We start from the raw sequence: 11,905 nt of genomic DNA, 5'->3' as shown, positions 1-11,905 counted from the left end.
TGTTGGATGCTCGCATTCTCGCTTTTTATTTTCATTGCTGCACACACGTTGTGAGAAGTTGGCCTGATATGTAATGTCCACTATTCTAGTGGGCACCCTGTATCAGTCCAAACAACCCTTATGATGATGGTTGTAAAGTCAACCTTATAGACCAGCTATCCTAGTGGTAGCATGGACAAAGCAGTCTTAGGCTAAACTCAAGAGGGCATGTGAAGCCAGCTGTTTTACTATATGTAACACCTTTAATACCAAATGAAAGGACACCACACAGGTTATATATATAAAATATATATGTATTTATTACTAAATTAATCCTCTGAACTCTTTATGAGGTCAGAGGCACAAGCACATAACAAGATACTTAATTATCTTACAATAAGTTGCACAAAATACAGTAATGCCCATGGGGCACGTAAAACCATATACTAAAATAGTGGTATAAGAACCATGTCACGAACAAAGGATAGGCCTAGGGCCTGGAGAATCGCTGGGGCTACGCTGTACTACCAAAGGATAGGGAGCAGGAGGCCCACGGGATGCACGTGCAGTGTCTTTACACACACGCGAGTTAGTTACCATAGAGTTAGAATGGGAACGAAAGAATTGGAAACTAGTTCTTTTAGGGCACTTCCGAATGGACTAGGAGAAAGCTACTTGAAACTTGGACACTAGGATAGTCAATACCCACAGGAGTACCGAAATACTCGCGTTACCTCACCCACAGGAAGCAGATGCATAGGTGTCAAAGTGTGTCGGGTTTCGTCGCTGAATCCTATGGAGCCGTGAAGAAAGATGCTGCAGGCGACCAGGAGGGAAGTGTCCGGTTGGATCCAAGGGCGGATCGAGGATGAAGAGTACCTGAAAGCAGAGGGGACAGAGTCTGGGTCACTAGCCAGTGACCAGGAAGGAACCAGGCGATGTCGCGAAGCAATCAGGTGATGTCGTGAAGCTTGACACTGCAGCCACGTGGACCAAGAGGTGTCGACGACGAAGGCTCTCGCTATCGGCGGTGTCGGCTTCTGGATTGGATTCAACAAGCGTTGGCAAAGGCAACCCACGCAGGAATCGAAGATGGCTTCCGGATCAGACCAGCAAGGTCTGATGGGCTTCTCCTTTTCAGGGAAGCAGGGGCCAGTCTGGAGCAACCAGACCAGCGCTGTAAATTCAAAGGTTCGTCATCACAGAGGCCACTAGCCAACGGGCAAGTGACCGGACAGAAGCGCCGAGCAGGAAAATGCAGAAGGGCCCCACATAGAACTTGTGGAGTGTGGAGGGCTGATATTCAATGCAGTTGGTGCTCGGGGCTGGGGCTTCTCAATCCCCAATGCACAACTTCGAGGGTGCCTCAGAAGTTGCATGGAAAGCAATTCGCTGGCTTTCCAAGATGGCTGGTCCCACGTCTCTCGTCGCCTCCACGGGTCTCAGCTCTGCTGTGACTGTGGATCGGGCTGTTGAAAGTCTGGAAGTCCGGGTCTTCTCAGGCTCTGTGCTTGGGCTCCGGCGGGAGCATCGACAAAGCAAACCGTTGATTGCTTGATGGTGCCTGCTTGCACAGGGGGGTCACTCCTTGACCACAAGGGAGATTCTTCAGTCTTCTATCTTCAGGTAGAACGTCGAAGGTCCAGAGTTTCGTTTCAAGTTTCAGTCAGGATAAATCTAAAGTCTTGGTACTCGGCTCCTACCTATATACCAAATTTAGGGGCTGAATTACCTGCTAGGTCCCTCCTATGGGTGAGACCAGGGAAGGGGGTGGTTACACCCCTTTCACTTTGTCCAGTTTCGTGCCAGAGCTGGGGCTGGAGTTCCCCAGCACCTTTTTGAACCGGACTATGCATGGGACACGTTGTGTGCCCCAGGCAGTGTCTCATTTCATTCAGCCCTCCCTGCCCCAATACACTATGGCCTGTCTGGGTTGGTGCTAGCACCTCCCAAGACAGGAAACCTATTGTCCAAGCCTCCCTTGCTGGAAGGACTCCCAGCAGCAGGAGGTCAGACTCGTGTCTGTGGCAGCAGCATCCATTTTGTGATGCTGAGGCTCTGGTTAACTTTAACCGGGATTAGTAGGAACAACATGTCTTCTCCCTCTAGAAGGGTGGAATGCTACCCCCGTCGCCAGAACTGGTGAGGGGGTAGTATTCCAAAGCGTATGACACCTTACACGACATGTTTTGATAAAGCCAAACCAAAGTTAGCATTTAACCGCGAGGCTCATACTGCACTTAAGAGTATATGGTATGGCTATATCCTACAACAGCTATAAGGACATGGTTCCGAAAGCTGCAGACAGGCTCAGCTCATGCTAGAGCCTCATCTCACATAAAACCAAGCACTCTGCCTCCAGGATTGTTAAGGCCTGCCATAGGAGTGACTTATAGGTGCATATGTGTCTAGATATAAGGTTAGATATAGGAATACTATATCTAAGGAAGGGGTGATTACACAACCTTGCCCCAGCTGAGTGGTCAGCCAGTTGTGTCAGTTTTGATGGCCAGCCAGGGGTGGCAAAAGATATGCTGCAGCCCCTGGTAGTCCTTTGGTGCACCTATGCCCTGGGTACCTATGGTACACTATACAGGGACTCATAAGAGTGACCCATTTCCCAATTGGTGATGTACCTAAAGTACATGGTGTGAATTTAGAGAGAGGAACAGCTGAGCTGTGGGTCTGATTAGCAGGCCCACAGCCACATTAAAGTCGAAAACCAGTGAAGCAAAAAGCAAAAAGTGGGGTGACCATAGGAAAGCAGACCCTACTCTCCTACACATGTTCTTCAATTATTGTCATTTGCCTTTGTTAGTCGATAATAAACATCTCTTAATTTCTTAGCTTGTGCATCATGCAGTAGATGACATTGTTCCAATTAGTGTTTACCCACAAGGATCGTTACGTTTTATTGTAAATGTTTGTCCACATCAAGTGAAATTTTAGCTAAGTGTCAGTTCGCTTTCAAGAGGTTTGTTTTTGTGCGAAGCAATTTGTGCTAACTCGCTAAGAGAATTTGGAAGTGGATGTTTCATGTCATCCCATGTGCAAACGAAGTTTTATGTTGTAAGCAGCACTATGCCTTACCGCCTTTACAAAAGCACTTTGCTCCATTACTAAATGAATCACAAACCACATTTCCTACTTCAGTAGTGCAGTTTCTGTGGACCTGGGGAACCAAGTTTGAGTCTCAACTTCGACTCAACATCCTGTGATTCTGGGCAAATCACTGAATCTCCCCGTAAATAAAACAAGCATTTGCAATGCAGTAGATCTCGCATTTACGCGAGTTTAAGCTATTAGCATTGTAAATGAGAAAGCCTTTTATTTATGTTTTAAAAACCAAAACATGAATAAAAGGTATTGTCATTTACAATGCAGTAGCTCACACATGCGTATATGCAAGACCTATTGCATTGCAAATGCTTGTTTAAACTTGATGTTGTGCAACCTCCAGCCAAGCCTCCCCCACAGCCATGCCAAATTTCCTACATTCATCCATGAATTTTCCAGTATTGTTTTCTTTCCACTCATGGATTTGAAAACTTTCTCTTTCCATTATAAAACTGGCACAAGTCCAAGAATGGCAAGAAAAAATTAGAATGAAGCCACTCGTCACACATGGAGACTCTCTGACATGCTCACCAGCCAGTGCTTGTATTTTAGTACTCATAACTACACTGATATTTAATTTCCTCTACGCCCTTTCATACACACAGAACAACAGGTTCTGTAATTCAGGAATTAAACTTGCAAAATCAGGACTTGATACATTGTCCCCAGGTCACATGAAATCATAAGGGCACGCCTCTTCCAAAGGAATAGCAAGTTGTGCTCTAGAGCACTAGCTTACCCTCAGCCCAACTAAAACTTTGTAACTATATGAGTGCAAACGCCCCCACCTTCACAAAATGACAGTTTCCTTTCTATCTGGGCTAGGCTTGTGTTCAAATGGGAATATTTTGGCGGACGGAATATCTGTCACCGTTGTGATGGAGTAACGCATCTGCCAGTATCTAAATCAGGCCCTCAGCCACTTCAATAGTATTACAGCGTCAAGTGTGTGCCCTTGAAAATGTATGCACGGGCAGCAGGATAAAACAAGACAATGATCACAGTTGTGGTCCTACATGGCAAATACCATATGAATCTTTCTTTCAGATCGATTACGGCTGGAACATGTTCTAATACCTTGTAAGGGTTGAATCATTCCCTTGATTGTTTTAACTCCTCCCATTGGCGACCATACTAACATTCTCCGTTCACCAGGAGATACTCTTAACAGTTCGTCTCTTGACCCAATTCATACATTACCCCTAGACAAGATCATTTAGTCCCCTTTGTTGACAGGATTGGACCTTCTAGTTTTCCATCCTTTTGAGCCTCCGTGGTTGTTCAGGGCTGAAGCCCAAATTGGTGATCACTTCAACCGATGTGAGGAGGATCCCTTTGATGAAGCAAGCCATCTCTGGTTAGATGTGCTTCCATCCTTAAACAACTGCATTTCCTTAAAATAAATTCCTCGCGAGCAATAGCTATGCAACCACGTCGGCACACCATTTCTTTGAGATTAAAGTAATGGAGGATATGCCTTGTAAATGTAAATGTCATGGTACTTATAGAGCGCACTGTCACCAGACGGTCACCTTGCGGTGTCGCCTATTCAGCTTCCTGGCGCTGATACTCATACCGCTGTGGAACCCCTCCTGGCTTTCCCTGTGAAGTGTCCACTCCTGGGCACCCCCAGTGTGAAGCCAGGCATCCTTAGCGCTTTTGGGGCAGGTGTGGAGCCTAAGCAATCTATTGCCCAGAGTTGCAGCGTGGGGCCCGTGATTAGAATAGGCACCGAGGCGAGAATTAACAAGTCCGAGGAAATTGAGCCGAGAACCCGCCGAGGCGGGAATCGAACCCTGGTCCCTGGCCAGAACTCTGCATCAGGGTCTGCCGCTCTAACCATTGACGGTACAAAAGGGGGTGGTGATGGACGGAGCATCTGAATCAATCAAACACTCACACCCAGTCAAAAGATCTGGGTTTGATCCATCACCGTTCTTTAGCCCACTCTGTCACCCCAGTTCAGACATGGCTATATGCAAATCAGTCTGACCCTGTGCCTCATGGGAACAGTCCAGCCCGAACTGCCAAGCCATGTCTTCCCTGGACCGGAAACAAGCTACCGAGGACCGGTTTCTGGCATTCCAGCCGTCTTCAGCCCGGCTTGCTTGAATCCAGTGGCAAAGTGAGCAAGGGACTCACGTCTGAGCATACCCTGCCACACCTATGGCGGCCAAAAGTGGTACAAAAGGGGGTGGTGATGGACGGAGCATCTGAATCAATCAAACACTCACACCCAGTCAAAAGATCTGGGTTTGATCCATCACCGTTCTTTAGCCCACTCTGACACCCCAGTTCAGACATGGCTATATGCAAATCAGTCTGACCCTGTGCCTCATGGGAACAGTCCAGCCCGAACTGCCAAGCCATGTCTTCCCTGGACCGGAAACAAGCTTCCGAGGACCGCTCTAACCATTGAGCCACACTCCTCCACCTTTGCAGTACCTCCCTTCCCTTCATGTTTGTGAAAATAGGAGGCCACAATAGTCCAGGTGAATGTGGCCACCGTTTCCAGTGCTCGACTGTTGTGTTGTTGCCTGAAGCATTCTGGGTGTTGTTCTTGTTTTTCTTCAATTGTGCCAATTATACAACCTGACTTGAATTCAGTAATTTGCAGGTGAAACGTTTAGGATTGGGGAGAGTGTCCTTAATGACCTAGAGAGAGGTTTTCACCCGACATGAAAACATCTGATAAGACAAAGCTCGCTCAGCCCAGCATTGTAACACTATGATTTGGTTTATAGTTCTTAGATCATGTGCAGAAATATGTATTTTTGGGACTATGTGCAGCTGAGAAACAGGCAGATTAACAAATTGACGTCATGTGATTTTGCAAACTCAAATTAAAAACCAAGGAAGGTGTCTTGGGAAGACTCCATCATTCATAGCAACAGAAAGGTCCCAAATCAAAGCTGCACAAGGAGGGAGCAGGTCAGGCCTGATGTTGTCTGGTTTGTATATTTGGACCATTTTTCTAGAGCACCAAGACGGGGTGATATTGAGGCGTTCCGAAGAGAACAAGAACTGTAACACGGTTGCATAGCGATGGTGGGGAGATTCGGTGCTGGCGGAGGGGGCTGGAGTATGGGTCCTCATGAGCTCAACACTAGTATTTGGTCCCGACTGCCTGGGCTGAATATAAATCTACAATACCTAGCCTTCATCCTGTTATCCCAACTGTAGGAACCTTCCTCCTGTTCTACTCACAGCACAAGTGAACGTTCGCCTTTCTGGTACTTGCACCCCAAAATGATGGCACATAGATAGCACACTGGTGGTAAAGCTAGTAACCGAAGAGCCGGCTCCCCACTGGCAACAGAGGAGCAGAGTGGAGTCAGCTGCAGTCATAACATTTCCATGTGTGCTCACTGTGTACCAGGAGGACACATGCCCTTGAAGCAATGATACCCCTTCAGTTTCACTCTAGAAACCCTACCTCTTCTGATTACAAAATGTATTACCCTGGGAGAGGTTTTAATAAAAATCTAACAATCTGGAAGTGGACTTTTGTTGAATGGATCTGGGGTTCATCGATTTTGGTTGCTAGGTCCTATGGCTGCTCAGGAACCCTTTTGTAGGTACAAGAAAGATTTCAACAGTACATTGTTTTAAATATTGAAAACTTTGATTCTGCTTCTTTCAATAGTGAATTACAGGATATAAATCTTTGTGTCACTGAAAGATGGTTTCATCCTAAAAGGTTTTGAATACTGATCTGAAATCAATCAATCAATCAGGGAATTGTAAGTGCACTACTCACCCGTGAGGGTCTCGAGGTGCTGGAGGGGTGGGTGGTCCGCAGATCGGTTCAGTCGAAGAGCCAGGTCTTGAGGGCCTTCCTAAAAGCGTTAAGGGAGGGGGCGCATCTGATGTCGATCAGGAGCTCGTTCCAGGTCTTTGCCGCGATGTAGGAGAAGGCTCTGTTCTGGCTCTGCATATGGGTGAGGTTTCGGCGAGGACGAGGTTGGCGGATTGGACATTTTTGTTGGGTACATGGAAGGTGATACTCTCGTTGATCTATTGTGGTCCGGTGTTATAGGCGTGGGTGAGTATCTTCAAGGTGATTCTCTTCTTGATGGGGAGCCACTGGAGGTTCTGGAGGTGTTGGCTGATGTTTTTGTGTCGGGGGATGCAGAGGACAACTCTAGCTGCGGTGTTCTGTATCGTCTGGAGCTTGCGGAGTAAAGACTTGTTGATGCCGACGTAGAGGGCGTTTCTGTAGTCGAGTCTGCTAGTTATGAGAGCGTGGGTGACTGTCTTCCTTCACTCGGGGGTGATCCATTTGAAGGTCTTGCAGAGGATGCAAAGGGTGTTGAAGCAGCTGGAGGCGATGGCGTTGACCTGTCGGTTCATGGAGAGGGAAGCGTCGAGTACGATGCTGAGGTTTCTGGCGTGGTCCCTAAGGGTGGGAGGGGTGCAAAGGGCGGTGGGACACCAGTTGTTGTTCCATGCTGATGGGGTAGTTGAGCTTCAGGCAGCTATTGCTCATCCAGGATGCGACGTCCTGCATTCCTTCCTGGAAATTGCGTCTGGTGGTGGTGGGGTCCTTTGTGAGGGAGAGGAGGAGCTCTGTGTCGTTGGTGTAGGACACTATGCTGAGACCGTGCTGTCTGACAATGGCGGCGAGGGGAGGCCATGTCGATGTTGAATAGGGTAGGGCTGAGCGATGATCACTGGGGTACTCCGCAGTTGATTTCCCTGGGTTCGGAGAGGAAGGGTGGCAGTCTGATCCTTTGGCTTCTGCCGGTGAGGAACAAGTGGATCCTGTCGAGGGCGTTTCCTTGTAGGCCAGCGGCATGTAGTCCGGCGGCGAGTGTGTGGTGGGAGACGGTGTCCAATGCTGCTGACAGGTCAAGTAGGATCAGGGCTGCGGTGTGGCCTTGATTGAGGAAGGTGCGGATGTCGTCCGTGGCAGCGAGTAGGGCGGTCTTGGTGCTGTGGTTGCTGCAGGACCCGGATTGAGAAGGGTCGAGGATGGGGTTGTCTTTGAGGTACCTAGTTAGTTATGCGTTGACGGTCTTCTCAGCAACGGTTGCCACGAAGGGGAGGAGCGAGATGGACCAGTAGTTCTTGAGGTCCGTAGGGTCCGCAGAGGGCTTCATGAGCAGGGGTCTGACTTCTGTGCATTTCCAGTCGTCGGGGAAAGTGCGGGTCTCGAAGGTGGGGTTGATGGTGCGTCGTAATTCAGGTGCGATGGCGGCACAGGCCCTGATATAGATGTGTGGTGGGCAGGGGTCTGTGGGGCCCCCTGAGTGGATGCCTTTCATTGTCGAGGCGGTCTCTTCGGTCGTGACCGGGGTCCAGGAGGAGATGGTGGGCTGGCTGGTGTTGCCGGAGGGCGGGATGGTTGCTGAGTCAGGAGTTTGGTCGTTGAAGTTGTCGTAGAGGTTTTTGATCTTCAGGTGGAAGCAGGATTCGAGCTTATCGCAGAGGTCCTTGGAAGGAGTAATGTCTGTGGCTTCGCTGGGGGGGCTTGGTGAATTCCTGGATGACGCTGGTGGTACTCCGTCATGGCGTTCTTGTAGGTGGTGTGGTTTTCAGATGTCTTGCTGTTTCTTAAGTTCTTCTCGAGACATCTGCAGGTGCATCTGGCTTCTTGGAGGTCGGTGGTGAACCAGGTGGCTTTCCTGGGGCGGTGTCTTTTGGAGTTGCGAAGCGGGGCGAGCTTGTTCGTGAAATTGGAGATCCACGTGTGAAATTCGCTGGCTGCGAGGTTGAAATGAAATGAAATGAAATGAAATTGGGTTTTGTAAAGCGCATTACTACCCGGAGGCCTCGTAGCGCTGTGGAAGAGTTGGGTCAAGGAGTCTACTGACTTACTTTAATGGTAGAGAAATGTTTTAAGTTCTTTCCGGAATGTTTGTAAGTTGGACTGGCTACGCAGCGTGGGAGGCAAGGAATTCCATATAGAGGCAGCGTTCCAGGAGAAGGAGCGTCCGTCCCACCTAGCGTGCTTTGATTTTATTCTTTGAGGCCAGAAAGGCTGTGCTGGAGCGCAGTGATCTCTGAGGGTGGTAGGGGGGAGCTAGGGAGCAGATTTTTACCCTGGCCTAAATAGGCAGCCAGTGTAGTTTCTTCAAGGCGGCAGTGCCTGCATCTCGTCGGGAGAGTCCAAGAAGAAGGCGTGCAGCCGCATTCTGGGTTACTTGAAGCTTCTTGGTTGAGCTGATTGGTGCACCTAAGTAAAGGGCGTTCCCATAGTCGAGGCGGGATAGGACGATGGCCTGGACCATTATCCTACGGGCTTGAAAAGGGAGGAGAGGCAGTACTTTCCTCAACATTCTCATCTGCCCGAAGCATGTGGCGGAAAGTATTGTGGCTTGCTGGTTGAAGCTTAAGGTGTCGTCTAGCCATACACCTAGACTATTGATGTGATCTTTTGGCTCTGGCGGAGTACCCATGCAGGTCGGCCAGTCTATAGTGGGTCTTGGTACAGCTGTGTTCCCCAGAAACATGAGCTCTGTTTTGTCCCCATTCAGTTTTAGGTGGGACAAGGCCATCCATTTTGTTACAGCTTCAAGACAGCTGCTCAGGTTGTGGGAGGTGCTGCCAGGCTGGTTCAAGGCTACCACTAGTTGGGTGTCATCGGCGTAGGTTATGATTTCAAAACCGAATGGGATCACAATCCCTGCCAGCGGCTTCATGTACACGTTAAAAAGGGTTGGGCTCAGGGAGGAGCCCTGAGGTACGCCCTGGTTGAGGGGCCAGATTTTAGAATGTGTGGCCCCCTCTACCACCTGAAACGTGCGGTCCTCCTGGAAGGACCGTAGCCACGTAATGGCCTTCCCCGCCACTCCAAGCTGTGCTAGACGGGAGATTAGGATATTGCTGTTTACGGTGTCAAAGGCGGCACTAAGATCTAATAGCATAATTGCTGTGATGCCGCCTTGATCCATATGCTTCCGGGCTAGTTCTGTTACAGTCAGCAGGGCAGCCTCTGTCCCCAGTTGTGGGCGGAAGCCGGCTTGCGAGTCATGGAGTAGGTGGTTGGTTTCCAAATAATGCATCAAGATGGTGTTTATGTGCTTCTCAAGCAGCTTGCTTATCCAGGGGAGGAGCGAGATCGGGCTGTAGTTGGCCATTTTTTCAGGGTCAAGGTTGGGCTTCTTCAAGAGGGCCCTGACTTGTGCACATTTCCAGGCTTTTGCACTTTCCCTGTGGAGATTGATGAATTAATGATGTTTAGGATGGTTGGTCTGATGGTATCCGCCACCTTTAGTAGGTGTCGCGGAGGGGCAGGGTCGGTAGGGGATCCTGATGTTACTTTCAGCATTAGGGTTTTAAGGGAGTCTTCCTTAAGCGGCGGGAAGTCCGCTAACTGGCAAGCAGAAGTTGAGGGGGTGTTATCTATTTTGGATGGATGTTGTTTGATGGGCTTAAAGGATGAGGAGATGGATTGGATCTTTTTATGGAAATACTCTGCTTGACTGTCACAGCGATTCTGGGCTTCGCTGGGGTCAAACGGGATGGGAGGGGTACTAATCAGGGATTTTGCTATCCGGAATATTTCCTTCGGGGTATTGGCTGACGATCTAGTAATTTCCTGATAGAATGTTGCCTGTGCTGATTTAATTTCGGCTTTGTATTTCTTGATAGCCTCTCGATAACTGCTTTTGTCGTGCGCCCTAAGTGTGTGTCTCCAAGTCCTCTCTAGTTTCCTGCAGTTTTGTTTTAACTCTTTTAGTTTGGGGGTGAACCAAGGTGACTCTTTCGATTTGGTTCTCTCTTTAAGAGGTTTCAGAGGGACTATCGCGTCCAGGGCGGACTGTACCCATTCATTATAGTGTTTGTAGATAGTGTCTGGATCTTCTCCTGTTGGTAGTGGGATTGCGGAGAGGGAGTCAGCCCATTGATCGGCGGATACCTTCATCCAGTTCCTTCCCCTTAATATAGCCCGGGGTGGGACAGAGGGGGTGCGCAGGGTTTTCCAGAGTAGTGGTACCAGGGAGTGGTCAGACCATGGGAGGGGGACAGGAGTCCCTACCTCAAGCCTCTGGTCGTTGCTTAGGACTGCGTCTAGCAAATGGCCTTTATTATGTGTGGGATCGAAGCCCTTCTGAAAAATTTGGAGGGCTGCAAGGTTGTTTGTAAAGGATTTTGCTAGGGGGTCTGTGGGGTCGTCTAAGTGGATGTTTATATCTCCCAATACTGAAAGGTGTGGTGAGGATATGGCTAACTCGGCGAAGGTAGGGAATTCATGAATTCTCCTATGTGACCCGGGGGGCGGTAGAGGAGTAGTCCTGAGAAGGTTGAAGTGGCAGATAAGTCTAAGGCGAAGTTCATGCTTTCACAGTCCGGTATTGCAGCTGGGCAGGCTCTGCATTGGTAGCAGTTTTTAAATAATATCCCTAATCCTCCTCCTCTTCCCCCCTTCCACAGCCACGTGTAGTATGGTGCTGATATCTAGGTCAATCTCGTCTCGTAGCCAGGTTTTCGTCAGGAATATATCATCCGGGTCGAGGTTATCAAGGAGAATTAACATTTCTACAGCGTGTTTGGTCAGGGACCGACAGTTTAGGAGAAACATTTTGAAAGGGGATCTGAGGATCTTCGTTGGTATTGGCGGAGGCCTAAGTTCGAAGTGACAGTGAGGGCACTTCCTAATGGCTTTGTTTGGACACAGGGAATGAAGGCAGGGAGCCTCTGTATTGGGCATTAGCTTCATAAGGGACTCTGAATCATACCTTATACGGTTCGGTGATATCTGCGCGGCTTGGGCAGGGTTTCCGGTCCCAGGGCGCGGACGGGCGCAGACGGGCTTGCCTTTGGCAAGCCGCCGGCGCGTTGACGGCGCGCCCGCTTCGCGCGT

Source organism: Lissotriton helveticus, chromosome 1_1 (assembly GCF_964261635.1).
Source record: "Lissotriton helveticus chromosome 1_1, aLisHel1.1, whole genome shotgun sequence".
Lineage (NCBI taxonomy): Eukaryota > Metazoa > Chordata > Amphibia > Caudata > Salamandridae > Lissotriton > Lissotriton helveticus.
This window is presented reverse-complemented; position numbering follows the sequence as displayed.